The sequence below is a fragment of the Tenrec ecaudatus genome, chromosome 9 (assembly GCF_050624435.1).
Source record: "Tenrec ecaudatus isolate mTenEca1 chromosome 9, mTenEca1.hap1, whole genome shotgun sequence".
Lineage (NCBI taxonomy): Eukaryota > Metazoa > Chordata > Mammalia > Afrosoricida > Tenrecidae > Tenrec > Tenrec ecaudatus.
Window position 1 is genome coordinate 19,565,093 of NC_134538.1, and position 14,216 is coordinate 19,579,308.

The window sequence follows — 14,216 nt, forward strand, 5'->3', positions numbered from 1 at the left end:
TAAATTGCAAACCTCTCAATTTGGAAGAGTCTCTAAAAACATCTGCACATTCACTTGAAACCACTGGATTGATAGAACCTCTGGTCAGTGATAAATTAAATTATCAGTGAGATAATCATGATAGGCCTCATTGAACTGAACTGTATGTTTAATTGCCCCAATAGCATTCAAGCAAAACAAAACAAGATAAAAATACAAACTCCAACCCTAAGGGCAGTCAAGTTGAACAACCATCCCCCAAACCCCCCCTTTCTCCCATCAATATTTAGGGCTCCTGCTTGTTTTATTTTTAAATTTTGTTACACTGACATACTTTTCCTAGACCATATGATGCCAGGTATTTCTCTTTTCCTAAAGGCAGTCATACACGACAATGCTTTGGGGCGCGGAATGGTCCGTCACCTCAAGGTCATTAGTTTCGGTTCTTGCTTCAGCCCCATTAACACCTTGGCAGGGTTGGGTGGCTGGGTGGTTCGCATTAGTTACGAGGAGTCCCCATCTGGGGAATCTGATCACAGGCTTGCACATGTTCATTGTGCATCATTTTAAGTCCCCTGAGCACGCTCTCGGCGCTGGGGGAAAGTATCATTTCTGCCCGCAGGTGCCTCAGCCATCATTACCTGAGCCTTTGCAGCTGCAGCCTCAGCCAGCCTGAGGGCCCATTGTTGCCCGACCGCCTCTCCCTGGCTCCTCCCCGCGCCGCCCCAGGCCCCGCCCCCCGCCCCCGGCCCAAACAGCACCGCCCCTCTGCGCTTCGCCAGGCACCTGCATAGCAGCAGCAGCAGCAGCAGCAGCAATGGGCTGGTCCAGAGCCGCCTCAAAGGTGAAGTGAAGGCGGAGACCCTGACCCAGCAAGCTCCTCCCCCCGGGGGGTCGCTGTGAGACAGGACGGAAGTGGCGGTGTCCTAGCCGGAAGGGTGGCTTTTGGGGCGGGTCCTACTTTGCGCTGCGCATGGAGCAGGAGGAGCTTCCGCAACCTGAGCACCATGTAGCCCACGCTCCCAGGTGAGGGGCGCTCCTCTCCAGGGACTTGCTTGTGGGCGGCGGCCAGAGTGGGGTACCCTGGCGCACACAGCAGCCCTGCTGGGGTGCAAGCGCCCTTTCTCGCCTCCCCTTCCCCCATGCGGCGCCCCTCTGGTGGTGAGAGAGGAGAGCGGGCGCCCGGGGAGGCTGATCCCTTCCCCCAGATTTTGGATTGGCTGGGGTTCGTGGTGGGAATCCCTGTTGGAGAAAGGGCTAATCCCAGACTTGGGTTCTTGTCTTCGGGGGTTCCCAGGTTCGTTGCCTGGTGGGTTTCCACCTTTCTTTGTTTCCTTTCCGCACAGCGGTGCCTTCTCCAGGAGACTCCTTGCACCTCTTCAGCTCAAAGGTGAGCCCCGGGGTCTGTTATTTCTCTCACTACGAAGAAGAGAACACGTCTCCGGAAGCGCGTGGCTGAGGCTGGTGCGCAAAACATTAGGGCTTCCTCCGCAGGATTGCTAAATCTTGTCACCTGTGCGGGGGGTGGGGAGAACCCAAGGTCCAGGTCTGGAAACACCCTGGCTCTTCGTGCCAGCTGGTGTGTGGCCGCAGGGAGCACACTCAGCCTTGTGGGTGTTGAAGTAGGCTAGAGGAAGAAATCCATAGAAACGCATGTGTGTAAGAGTTTTCTATGAAGGGTAATGTAAAGGTGAAACTGAGGAACAGGGAGGAAGACGGATATAACTGACAGGACGAGGGAGAGCAGAAACAGAAATAGCTTTATTATGGGGCGGGAGGTCCAGGACGCGGTTCCGTGACCTAGGCAACAGGTCTGTGACGTCTACTCAGCAGCTGGGGGCGATGGTTCGTAAAGGGGTGGTGAGGCACGTATGGCACTTAGCTTATGGAGTATGGACGCCTCTTTCTTCGAACTTGGAACATCTGGTTTCACTGGTTACTTTATTTGACGCCGGCTGCTGCTGACCTTTAGGATGTGCAAGGAAGCATGTGCTTTGTGAATTGAGTACCCAAAGTTATATTTGCGTGTTGAAATGTAGCCTACAACGTTTATATATTTATTACCTATTTAAGGCATATCTTGACTATTTCATGGATACGATCATTAATGTATGATTCAAGCACTTTTTATTTCTCTTTGGCAGCCTCGTCCCTAAAAAACTTATTCTGAATGCGGTAGTTTTAATATACAGTCAATTTTGAATATCATTGGTGAAAGTGGATATTTTTGTAGTGTTTCTGAGGTGGGGTGATGTTTTTTCTCTTCTCTCTAATTCTGATATTTTGACCTTTTTTTAAAAAGGAGTGCTTATTAGCATATTAACATATTGAACTATATCTCTTGTATGTAAGGTTTGTGGAGGGTTTTTTCCCTTAACATTAAAATCCTTTGACTTTGTTTAGTATGTTTTATGTGTCTAGGTAATTGATAATTATCATTTTTTTTCTCTTTTCTTCTTTTACATTTTATTAGGAACTCATACAACTCTTACCACAATCCATACATATACATACATCAATTGTATAAAGCACATCCATACATTCCCTGCCCCAATCATTCTCAAGGCATTTGCTCTCCACTTAAGCCCCTTGCATCAGGTCCTCTTTTTTTTTCCCCTTCTCCCTCCCCATTCCCCCCTCCCTCATATGCCCTTGGTAATTTATACATCGTTGTTTTGTCATATCTTGCCCTATCCGGAGTCTCCCTTCCCCCCTTCTCTGCTGTCCCTCTCCCAGGGAAGAGGTCACAGGTGGATCCTTGTAATCAGTTCCCCCTTTCCAACCCACTCACCCTCCACTCTCCCAGCATCGTCCCTCACACCCTTGGTCCTGAAGGTATCATCCACCCTGGACTCCCTGTACCTCCAACCCTCATATGCACCAGTGTACAGCCTCTGTCCTATCCAGCCCTGCAAGGTAGAATTCGGATCATGGTAGTTGGGGGGAGGAAGCATCCAGGATCCGGGGGAAAGCTGTGTTCTTCATTGATACTACCTCACACCCTAATTAACCCATCTCCTCTCCTCAACCCCTCTATGAGGGGATCTCCATTGGTCGACACTTGGGCCTTGGGTCTCCACTCTGCACTTCCCCCTTCATTTAATATGATATATATACATATATATATATACATACATATACATATACACATACATACACACACTTATATCTTTTTTTTTTGCATGATGCCTTATACCTGGTCCCTTGGGCACCTCGTGATTATCAATTTTTTTGTAATGTGAAAAAGAGTTTTTTTTACATTAATTGGTATATTACAGTGCTTATTGTATGTTAAGTCAACTCTAGGGCAGATTTCAATTAATCATGGTATATAATTATTATTAAATCATTTTATTGGGGGCTCATACAATTCTTATCACAATCCATACATACCTCTATTGTGTCAAGAATAAATGTACATTTGTTGCCATCATCATTCTCAAAACATTTGCCTTCTACTTGAGCCCTTAATATCTGCTGCTCATTTTACCCCTCCCTCCCCATTCCCCCCTGCCTCATTAACCCTTCATCATTCATAAATTATTATTATTTTGTCATATATTACACTGTCTGACGTCTTCCCCACCCCACCCCACCCCCGCCTTCTTCTCTGCTGTCCCTCCACCAGGGAGGAGGCTATACGTAGATTCTTGTAATCAATTCCCCCTTTCCAATGCCCCCACCCTCCACCCTCCCAGCATCACCACTCTCACCACTGCTCCTGGAGGAGTCATCTGTCCTGGATTCCCTGTGTTTCCAGTTGCTTTCTGTACCAATGTCCATCCTCTGGTCTAGCCAGATTTTTAAGGTAGAATTGGGATCATGATAGTGGGGGGCAGAAAGTATTTAAGAACTACAGGAAAGTTATATGTTGCACCCTGCTTGGTTCATCTCTTCCCCACAACCCTTCAGTAAGGGGGTGTCTGGTTGTCTACCGATGGGCTTTGAGTCTCCATTCTGCACTCACCCACCTTTTCAATGATATGATTTTTGTTCCTTGATGTTTGATACCTGATTCCTTCGACATCTCGTGGTCACCCAAGCTGGTGTGCTTCTTCCATGTGGGCTTTGATACTTTTCAGCTAGATGGCCGCTTGTTTATCTTCAATCCTTTAGGACCCCAAATGCTATATCTTTTGATAGCTGGGCACCATCAGCTTTCTTCACCACATTTGCTTATGCACACGTTTGTCTTCATTGATAATATCAAGGAGGAGGGCACCCACTGATATGGTTTTCAGCTCTTTGATGTCTGATAACTGGTCCCTTCTGCATCTTGTGGTCAGACAGGCTGGTGTGCTTCTTCCCTGTGGGCTTTGATGCTTCTCAGCTAGATGGCCTCTTGTTTACCTTCATGCCTTTAAGACCCCAGATGCTAAATCTTTTGATAGCTGGGCACCATTAGCTTCCTTCACCACATTTGCTATGCACACGTTTGTCTTCAGTGGTTGTGTCAGGAAGGTGGGCACCCACTGATACGGTTTTTAGCTCTTTGATGTCTGATAACTGGTCCCTTCAACACCTCGTTGTCAGCCAAGCTGGTGTGCTTCTTCCATGTGGGCTTCAGTGCTTTTCAGCTAGATGGCCTCTTGTTTATCTTCAAGCCTTTAAAACCCCAGGCGCTATATCTTTTGATAGCCGGGCACTGTCAGCTTTCTTCACATTTGCTTATGCACACATTTTTCTTCAGCTATCCTCTCGGGAAGGTTTGCATCCTGGAATGCCAATTTATTAGAACAACGTGTTCTTGCATTGAGTAAGTGCTTGATTATTTTAATGTGTTGTCTGACTCAGTTCCCAATAATTCTAAGAACTTTTTCATGTAAATCCATTACCAATATTGGTCTAGAGTTTTCTTAATTATCATCTGACCTTGGTATCAGTTTTTTTTACTGGTCTCATAGAAAATGTTAGTAAGTGTACCCAATAACTTGAGCTTACACAACAAAACCTAAAGAAATACTGTGTGAATGCTCTGGTCTCTAGCTACCAGAATCTTTAGCTTTAATCTATTTTACAGTTAGCCTTGAAATTTTGCATGGAATTTAATTTTGCTTCGGTGATTGTAGACCTTTTGAGTATCCTGAATCCCACTTAACTCTCATAGATAACTTGCTCTGTCTGGATCTTCTGTACTTGTAGCTGACCCCTCAGTGTAGAGGGATAAATGATTTACATTCCTCTTGACAGACAAATAGTCACTCACACCTGAGTGACTGTATACTGCCCTCACATTTGAGCCCGTTTGGGAAATACTCTGTCATAAGACATTGTTTGGTGGATCTCAGAGGATTTCCTTCAACTCCCCTCCAGGAGAATGGTGTAAATCAATAAGGGGCAGGAATTCCTCAGTGATTTTGTCATTGCTTTGTTACACACACACACACACACACACACACACACCCAAAAAAAACAACAACATTCCTTTTTAATAAGAAAGCTTATGTTCCAGCAAATGTTGCGTGAAAGATTTGGCTTCCGTTACCATGGAAACAGTGTTTTGTAAACATAACTAACACACTGGTATTTTGTGCCTGTCTTGGGTACTGATCAGTGGTTTCTGAGGTTGTTGTTAGGTGGCATTGAGTTGATTCCACATCCTAGGGACCCAGTATACAACAGAAGGAAACACTGCCTTCTCCTCTGCCAGACTCACAATTTTGGATGAACCCATTGTTGCCATCACTGTGTCAATCCCTTTAGCTTGGGATTCCTATTTTTCCCTGTCCTACTTTGCCACATATACTATCCTCCAGGGACTGCTCCCCTCTCACAACATTGTCCAAAGTATGTAATATGAACTCTCAGTATGTTTACCTCTAACTAGCACTCTGAGTTTACTTCTTCGAAGGCAAATTTGTTTGTGCTTTTGGACACCCAATGTTATTTCCGTATTCTTGGCCAGCATTACAATTCAAACAAATCAATTCTTCTTCATTCTTCCTTATGCTGGGTTCAACTCCCAGTACATATGAAACAATTGACTGTACCATGTTTTGGGTGAGGTGAACCTAGTCCTCAAAAGTAAGAGCCCTGCTCTTCAACACTCTGAACAGGCCTAATAAGGCATATTTATCCAATGCAATATATCTGTTGGTCTCTTGACTTACTTTCACCATTCTGTTTTTTTGTATTTTTTGCACAAGCTATCAGTACTTCGGGAATGAATTAAAGCTTAGTCAAGCTTAGATTAAAAGTGTTGCTCAAGGAGGGGCCTGTAAGCCAACCTTACTCTGCAACCAACCAATGTAAGAGCCCTGAGTTGAAGCCTGTCCTTAAGACACGGTGGAATGGTGAGCCGTATATTCAAGGTATGCCTGATGACTGGTATACATGAGAGAGTTTAAAACAAATTGTGTTTTTCTGTAGGAACCTGACTTACTGATTAGTTTTAGACTAGCACTAATCCACATCCTTTATCCTATCCCTTCACCTCACACATCTCTTCCTTCAGAAACACTGGGTCTTGCAAAAGGTCGGTGTCAGTGATCCAACTAGTCACTCAGGCTACTGCCTCCCTAATTTATCACAGCATAGCTTCTTCCCAGCACATTCATTTTGTTATCCTGCCAAACTAGGTTCCTGGTAGAGCATGTTTCACAAGCTCAAGCCTAGGCATTAGCTTTTTCCTTTCTCCCTAGAAGACCACGACTATGGATGGGACATCCTAGAACCCAAGCCAATAAGCCCTCTCCTACAGTTTGTGTTGTGTGTCATCAGTCAGCATTACCTAGAGCTTGGAATCCAGAATCTAGGCCAAGATGACAGAATGGTTGATCAGTCATCTCTTTCCTGGATCCTTCTTGTTCTTTTAAGCTTCTGCCTTTACCTTGGTTCTTGGCATCACCCATCTACCTATCCCTTGCCATTCTTTGACTGTAGGATGCAATCTTTCCCAAAGGCTTTAAAATTGGACATGCATCAACCCACGAACTTAAGAGGGTAGCAAATAAGCATTCCCCTGGCTTATTTTCTTGTTTAGGATAACTCTGTCTTGGCCAAGGTACCTCTAGGTTGTCCTGTTGGTGTCCTTCTGTCTCTTGTGTACTTCCATAGCAAGTTTCTCTAATTACCACACTATTGTACATAAATGGGCTACCCAACCTTAGGCATTTCTTCACACACAATAGATATTGTAAAGAATCCACAGGATGGAAGGGAATTGTGGCAGGTTAAACTTGATGAAAAGCTTAGCATGGATTGGAGGGCATATGTGAGCATGATTCAGCCAAATATGATTTAGCCAAATATGTCAAAGGTTGGTCTGAGGGTCGAGTACAGGTTAGTAAATGTTTTTCATAAAATATTCCTTTCTTCAGATTGTTGGTGAAAAGGAGATATTTAGCTTCAATTGAGCTTGAGAATTTTGAGACTTTAAATACTTCCATTTTATTCTGAAAATAAATAAATAAATACTGTATATATAGGATGTGGATCCGAAGTTGAAAACGATATTTGAGAAATGAGTAAAATTACGCTGTAAAGATAGAGTGGGCTCTTGTTTAATGTAAACACCCTCAGATTGGAGCATGGTTTTGATCCCAGGGGGTGGGGTGGTCACTATTTAGTGCAAAAAGTACAGGCCAAGAACCTGACATGCCTTTCTCAACACTGATTCCTCTTCTGTTGCAGATCAAAGATTTGCCACAGTGAAATTTGATCCAGTCTAGGGAGCTAGAAATCTGTTACTACTGTCTTGCGCATTGAAGTGTCACAAGGAAGGATTTCAACTTCTGACTGGTTTGTGAAGCAAATCCGTTCACCTGACTCCAAGTAGGGTGAGAAGGCCTGGGGTTCCTGAGGGCAGTGCTGGTCGAGGAGCTTGAGGGGAGGCAGGAGGGATCCGTGTCTCCTGGACTCTGACCCCAGGAGAACGCCAGTGTACAAGGCTGTCCTGATGGTCAGCGTCCAAGGTCTTTACTCGTCTCCCTGAATGATAGCATTCACTGGGTAAGTAACTGTTTACAATTGTATTAGAACTTAAGTTCTGAGCACTCCAACTTAACAAAAGGCTGGTGTCGTAGTGGTTACAGATTCCAAGTCACACGTGGGGTGAAAGACGGGGTGTCTACTCTTGTAGAGAGTTAGTCTTAGAAACCCAGAAACAGCAGTTCATCTTCTCCTAAAGAATTGCTATAATCGGAATCCACTTGATGGCAGTGAGTTGGGTTTTAGGATTGGGTTGCTGATGACAGTGACAACTCAGTGTCCATTTGCTGTGTCCCCACTTTGATTAAGCCGCCATTAAATTCTCTCTGATCATTAACCTAGCAGGCAGATCATTTTCCCCTGGGGAAGAATGCCTTCGAAGTAGACTGCACTCCTTTCCAGCCAGCCTCTCTCCACTTGCCTGCCTAGGTGTATCCTTGATGGAGGTCAACTTCCTGAGGGAAGTACAGGGGCCATTGTCAGGAGTCTTGCCTTGACTGGCTTTGTGTAAAGACTCTGGACCTATTTTGTAAGTCCCTCTCTCTAATAATGTGCATATCCTAATCATGGTCTCATTCCTGCTGCTGCAGTCCCATCTGTACCTGTGATGTATTCCTATGCCACCAGTCATGATCTGTGACTTGCCTTTTGTAATACGCCCTTTTTATTCAGGGTCCCGACTGATTCTTCAGTTGTTATTTTGACTTTATGCTAATGGCCTCCCTTAAATATATGTGGTGTGTGTGCGTGCGTGCGCACGCGCATGTCTTTTGCTATCTCTTAAGTTTAATAAATGATCTCCTTAAATTATATTTGACAAATGGTTCACTTTTCTACCCTAACACACAATTTAGGATCATAAATGACTCAAGGTACAGTTCTTCTTTCGGACAGCACTTTGACAGATATACCTGCATCTAAGGTCAGGCCCTGTAGCCTCTTGGTCTCTGTCCTAAATGGGCAAATGTTACAAAGGTCTTTTAGCTCTGCGGAATAAATGCTCTCTATGCCCCTTAGCCTCAGACCAAATATACTCAGCTCTGTGTGGGTCGGCAAATCTAGTTCCCAAATAAGTACTCAGATGTACAGTACTTCACCTCCTAACCTCCTGCCCAAAGGCACTGAGCTCTCTTGTTCTGTGGCCTCTAAGCCCACTGCTCTCTCTCAGTCTCTTGGTTTTGCTGCCACCATGTCTCTGTTGTTGCTCCTCCCCATCGCTCTCTCTCTTGTGTCACAGCTCTGTCTTTTGGATTGAAGAGTTTTAATACAAGAATCTAGGATGTGCCTTCCCCCACCCCACCCCCTCCCGAAGCTGCCATGTTTCTGGCAGGGTCTCACTTAGTCTTCCCCCATAAGGAAATGGCCGGGGTGCTCCCGGAAACGCAGACAAACCTGGGCTGATGAGTCAAGGCATTGGGGTAAACCAGAGCAGCTCTGTGTAGGGTGGGAAGGCCATGGCATCCAGTAGTGACTGGCTGTCCGTGGTGAATGTCACGCTGGTGATGGCCTACGGGAGCTGGGTGTTTATACTACTATTTATTTTTTGTGAAGAGGCAAATCATGCACTTTGCAATGAAATCTCAGAGGGGACCTCGTGACCCTGTGGGACACAATGCCCCCAAGGATTTGAAAGAAGTAATTGATATTCAACTGTCCAGAGTTCAGGCTAGCAAGTAGGAACCCCATCTCCTTGCAGTTGATGATGCCAAACTGCCACAGCTGGAAACCTGGGGAAATCAAAATTGCTACAACTATCTGTACAAGACGAAAGCTCTTTTCGCCATTCCTGCCTCTTAGATCCCATTTCACAGAGAAGGCCGGCATCCCTGTTCCCTAATGGGCAAACATTTCTCCTACCTGCTCTATCTTTGGAACGCTGCTCTTCCTTTCAAGGGTATGTGCAAGACCCTCATTGATCCCCTGCTGCATGGCTATGAGGCAGTCCGCTATGGGGCAGGGGTCTTTGGCCAGAGTGAGTACCTGTGCTATCAGGAGGCCCTGACTGAGCTGGCCACTGCGGTCAAAGCACCAAGTGGGAGCTCTCAGTGACACCACCAGTCAGCAGCCAAAGACCTTACCCAATCTCTTGAAGCCTCCCCAACTACCTTCCAGGTGACATACCTCCCCTCCAGTCAGAAGAGTGAACGTGCCAAGCACGTCCTCGGATTGAAGGGCTTTAAGGACAACTGTAATGCCCTGGGGAGTGCTCTGTGATGGACCTGACAGACTCGCTGGAGATGAGCCAGGACTAGAGCGTGCTGCCAGGCAGTCCTCAGGGTAGCTGGCTGGTGGCCTGCACTCTGCTGCCTGACGTTCCCGATGTGTGCAAGATCATGCCTGGACGCCCTTGGGGGATAGTTCTAAACAACAATTAAGACTATTTTCCCCACCCCCTACTCCCCCCTCCTCAATAAAAATAAGAATCTTGGATCCAGGCTCTTCTTTTTTGATGGTAGTGAGATCCCAATTTCTTTTTCTGAAATGGATCAATGAAACCTAACACGATGTCTAATGTGACTAATTCCCTCATTAGGTTTTCAGACATACTCTTAAACAAAAAAAAAAAAACCAAACTCAGTGCTATCAAGTTAACACTGGCTCATAGAAAGCTTATATGACAGGGTAGAACTGCCCTTGTGGGTTTCAAAGACTATCTCTTTAGCAGAGTAGAGAGCCGTGCCACTCTTGAGAGAAGAAAATAACATCTTTCTTTCAAGGAGAAATACATGGTTTCCAACTGTTGACCTTGCAGTTAGCAGCCCAACAGTAGCCACTATTGCCACCAGGGCTCCTTTGCTTCATTCACATTGGTGGGCAACAAACCCGCGTAAATATTTGGAAGGAGTTAAGGGGCCATCTCTAGAGGGACTGTATACTTGTATGGGCCAACTAGCAAACTGCATTAGGTAATACAAATAATGCTACCTTAAAAGCACTATAAGGGGATGTATACTTCTTACTTCATTTCAAAATATATAAGTTTCAATCGGGTATGATACATAAGTATTTATTTTGGAGCCCTGGTTTTGACATGTATTAAGAGTTGGACTGCTAACCTCATGGTCAGAGGTACAAACCCATTAGCTGCCTGTCATGGCTTTAGAGTCTCAGAAACTCTGTGCAGCAGTTTTATTGTGTCCTAACGGGTGCTTATCCTTCTAACTCTACTTGATGGTAAGTTTTAAAGTGTTTCTAAAGTGATTTTAAAATTTAAAGTTCCTCCTGAAAATAATTTTCAGTGTATAATAGTTTTTATATAGCCCATATAAAATGTTGCCAGATGGTTTAATTAATGTAATCATCTTTAAAGTTCATTGATTTGTCATTCTCTTTGAGATTCACACAGTAAGTAATTGATAGTTCTGTATGCTGTGAGGTAGGGATCCAGCTTTTTTGAGATGTATATTTGATTGTCCACTCTCTAGTTGTCACAAACTCATCTTTTACTCGCATGTCTGAAAATTCAGAGTTTTTGATTTATTGGGCATGGTATAAGCATGTTTTCCGTCACTCAGTAAGGGCACCGTTAACAGGATTGAGGACTTTGTGTAAGAAGAGGGACAGAATAGTAACACATCTGGACCTACAGGTTATGTATTACTCACGTTGCATTCTCTCACCAGCCTGCAAATTGTGCGTCAACAGCAGCGAAGAAGAAAGAGGAAGTGCCTGGTTTGGGTATTATTATTTCTGGATATCCCCATGAGAGATTGAAATTTGTGAACATCGTTAGAGCTGATACAGATAAGACAAACATAGAGCATCCCACTTGCCGGCAGTGTCCTAAAGACCAAAAGAAAATGGCCAAGACTCAGGTGATTTTGATGTATTTTATCCTTTTCTATATTTCCTACTGGAAATGTAGAAGCCTGTATAATACTGATTCAGTTCATTGGAAAAGAGGAAATTTGAAATAGAAGTTATAGATAAACTCTGATTCTGACTTCAAGATTGGTCTGGAGAAGATTAGGAGTATGTATATTGTTCATAGGATTAAAACTAAACTATTGACATTGAACATAATACGTCACTGAGGAGTCTTTGGATGACATTATCTTTCAACTAATAATTCATTATTCTATGGCCAACTCATAAATGTCATTCAAATGATATGCTATGCCAAATTTGTTTGTTGAAGTCATTTTATTTGTGGAATCGTACAACTCTTTCCACAATCCATACATACATCTATTGTGTCAAGCACATTTGTGCTTCTGTTGCGTTGCCATCCTTCTCAAAACATCTTCTTTCTACTTGAGCCCTTGATTTTAGCTTCCCATTTTTTCCCACCTTCCCTTACCCTTGATAATTTATAAATTATTATTCATTTTTCATGTCTTACACTGTCCAGTGTCTCTCTTTACCCACTTTTCTGTTGTTCCTTCCCCAGGGAGGGGGTTAAATGTAGATCATTGTGATCGATTTCCCTTTTCTCCCCCACCTTCCCCTTACCCTCCTGGTATCTCTACTCTCATTATTGGTCCTCAGGGGGTTATGTATCTTGGATGACCTGTGTTTCCAGTTCCTATCTGTACCAGTGTACATCCTCTGGTCTAGCTGGATTTGCAAGGTAGAATTGAGATCATGATTGTGGAGGGGAAGAAGCATTAAAGAACTAGAGGAATATTGTATGTCTCATCGGTGCTATAGTGCACCCTAACTGGCTCTTCTCACTGCGACCCCTCTGCAAGGGGATGTCCAATTGCCTACAGTTGGGCTCTGGGTCTCCACTCTGCACTCCCCGCTCATTCACAATGATATGATTTTTTTTGTTCTTTGATGTATGATACTTGATCCCTTCAACACCTCGTGATCACACAGGCTGGTGTGCTTCTCCCTTGTGGGCTTTGTTTCTTCTGAGCTAGATGGCTGTCTGTTTATCGTCAAGCCTTTAAGGCTCCAGACGCTATATCTGTTGATAGCCGGGCACCATCAGCTTTCTTCACCACACTTGCTTATGCACTCGGCAATCATGTGGGGAAGGTGAGCATGCCAGGTTAATAGAACAAAATGTTCATGCATTGAGGGAGTACTTGAGTAGAGGCCCAAGGTCCATTTGCTACCTTAGTATTAAAACCTATAAAATATATGCACATAGATCTATTTCCCCATCATCATATATAAATATATTTATATTTGTACATGACTGTATTTAGACCTCTGTCGATACCCTTTCCCTCTTAGTTCCTTCCTATATTTCCTTTTACTTTATTCTTGTCACACTATCATGTACAGCCTTCATGTAGATTTCAGTAATTCCTCTCGGTTACATTGTCCTTGATAAGCAGTACTAGGCCTCCTACATGCTCCTCACCATCAATTTTACATCACTTGTTGTTCCCTTGTCTCTGGATTTATTAACAACCACTTCCTTTCCCCCTGCCTCCCCCTCTCCCATTGTTTTCTCCTCCAGTTTGTTTATCCTGCCTATCTTATCTACATAGACCTGCAGAGATAATAACATGCATACAAAAGAAGACAGAGCAAAACAAAGCAACAAAAGAAAACAAAACAACAACAACAAAACCAAAAACATACACAAAAAGCCTGTAAATAATTCAATATCTGTTAACATTTAGGAGTGTTTTCCTGATGGGGTGCCATGCCCTGGACCCAAAGTCTATTTTTGGTATTCCCTGGGGACTTCATTGTTCTGTTCCCCTTGCTGTTCTGTTGCCTACCCTTGTTTCGCCTCAGTATGATGTCAGATTGGGCGCAATGCCTGCACTGTGTCTCCAGTGTTGTCCCCTGTAATGCTGTGGGTTAGTTAGGGACATCCTGTCTTGTAGTGAGTCAGGCCCTATGGTCCTCTCGGTGTGTTGGCTGCTCTGAGCGGGAATATTGTCCTCAAGCCGTAGTGGGCCAGGATGTATACCACTCTCTTCCTCTCCCTTCTTTTGCTCCTGTGTGCTCTGGTCAGACATGTCCCTCTCCCTGAGCTGTAATTTCAGTAATGTGCTCTGAAGTGAATTCTTCTATTGGAGGGGGCACTCTCCACATTGTTGGGATTGGAGCTGGCTCCTCAGACCCCCCTATTGGCTCCCTGCTTCATGCCGGTATGTTACATTCATGTCTTGGTGCAACCGGTTGAAGTCTGGTCCCTCTTTCTCTGTGGAGATATAAACAATGTCCTCCCTTTGGATGGGTTAATATTCTGTTCCCTTGCTACCCATGTCTTTTTCTTTTTTCCCCATCCCCCCCATCTTTTGTATCCCTGGATTTGGTCTGGCCCCTGCCATACTACCTGAACCTCACCCTAGGAATGTTTGTATAAAGTAGCTTTTTCCCTATGACCCTTTTGCATTTTT

At 44.4% G+C, this 14,216-nt stretch overlaps 1 long non-coding RNA gene and 1 pseudogene across 3 annotated transcripts in view; both read left to right on the forward strand.

Moving 5' to 3' along the window:
• The first annotated feature begins 914 nt into the window (after positions 1–914).
• The window catches only part of LOC142456718 (uncharacterized), a 58,519-nt gene continuing 45,217 nt past the window's right edge, over positions 915–14,216 (forward strand). For 2 of the 3 annotated variants that reach the window (XR_012786091.1, XR_012786090.1), the window contains exons 1-4: positions 915–1,005; positions 1,326–1,369; positions 7,612–7,929; positions 11,532–11,723. This is a non-coding gene — a long non-coding RNA (uncharacterized LOC142456718). The remainder of the gene's footprint in view (positions 1,006–1,325; positions 1,370–7,611; positions 7,930–11,531; positions 11,724–14,216) is intronic. The other variant, XR_012786092.1, reaches the window with a different exon arrangement.
• LOC142456302 (protein C1orf43 pseudogene) lies at positions 9,363–10,156 on the forward strand (annotated as a pseudogene).